Genomic DNA, 1,248 nt, shown 5'->3' with positions numbered 1-1,248 from the left:
GGATGTCTGAATCCTACTTTTGTGAAACGGACCCAGGGACTGTGACACATGTTGTCATCATGTCTTCATGTTGTCGTCCTGCTGTTGTCATGTTGTCTTCATGTGGTCAGCATGTTGTTGTCATGTTGTCGTCATGTTGTCATCATGTTTACTTCATGTTGTCATCATATTGTCTTCATGTTGTCTTCATGTTGTCATCATGTTGTCTTCATGTTGTCATCATGTTGTTGTCATGTTGTTGTCATGTTGTCGTCTTGCTGTTGTCATGTTTTCATCATCTTGTCGTCATGTTGTCATCATGTTGTCGTCCTGTTGTCATGTTTTCATCATGTTGTCATCATGTTGTTGTCGTCATGTTGTGGTCATGTAGTCATCATATTGTCATCATGTTGTGGTCATGTTGTCATCATGTTGTCGTCATGTTGTCGTCATCTTATGGTCATGTTTTCATCATATTGTCATCATGTTGTCGTCATGTTGTGGTCATGTTGTCATCATGTTCTCGTCATGTTGTTGTCATGTTGTCGTCATGTTGTGGTCATGTAGTCATAATATTGTCATCATGTTGTCGTCATTTTGTGGTCATGTTGTCATCATGTTGTTGTCATGTTGTTGTCATGTTGTGGTCATGTTGTGGTCATGTTGTCATGATGTTGTCGCCATGTTGTCATGTTGTCATCATGTTGTGGTCATGTTGTCTTCATGTTGTCATCATGTTGTCATTATGTTGTCTTAATGTTGTCATGTTGTCTTCATGTTTTCATCATGTTGTGGTCATGCTGTCATCATGTTGTCGTCATGTTGTCATGTTATCATACTGTCATCATGTTGTCATCATGTTGTCGTCATGTTGTTATCATGTTGTCTTCATGTTGTCATCATGTTTTCATGTTGTCGTCCTGCTGTTGTCATGTTGTCTTCATGTGGTCAACATGTTGTTGTCATGTTGTCGTCATGTTGTCTTCATGTTGTCATCATGTTTACTTCATGTTGTCATCATATTGTCTTCATGTTGTCTTCATGTTGTCATCATGTTGTCTTCATGTTGTCATCATGTTGTTGTCATGTTGTTGTCATGTTGTCGTCTTGCTGTTGTCATGTTTTCATCATCTTGTCTTCATTTTGTCATCATGTTGTCGTCCTGTTGTCATGTTTTCATCATGTTGTCATCATGTTGTTGTCGTCATGTTGTGGTCATGTAGTCATCATATTGTCATCATGTTGTGGTCATGTTGTCTTCATGTTGTC

The sequence above is a fragment of the Epinephelus moara genome, chromosome 3 (assembly GCF_006386435.1).
Source record: "Epinephelus moara isolate mb chromosome 3, YSFRI_EMoa_1.0, whole genome shotgun sequence".
Classification (NCBI taxonomy): domain Eukaryota; kingdom Metazoa; phylum Chordata; class Actinopteri; order Perciformes; family Serranidae; genus Epinephelus; species Epinephelus moara.
This window is presented reverse-complemented; position numbering follows the sequence as displayed.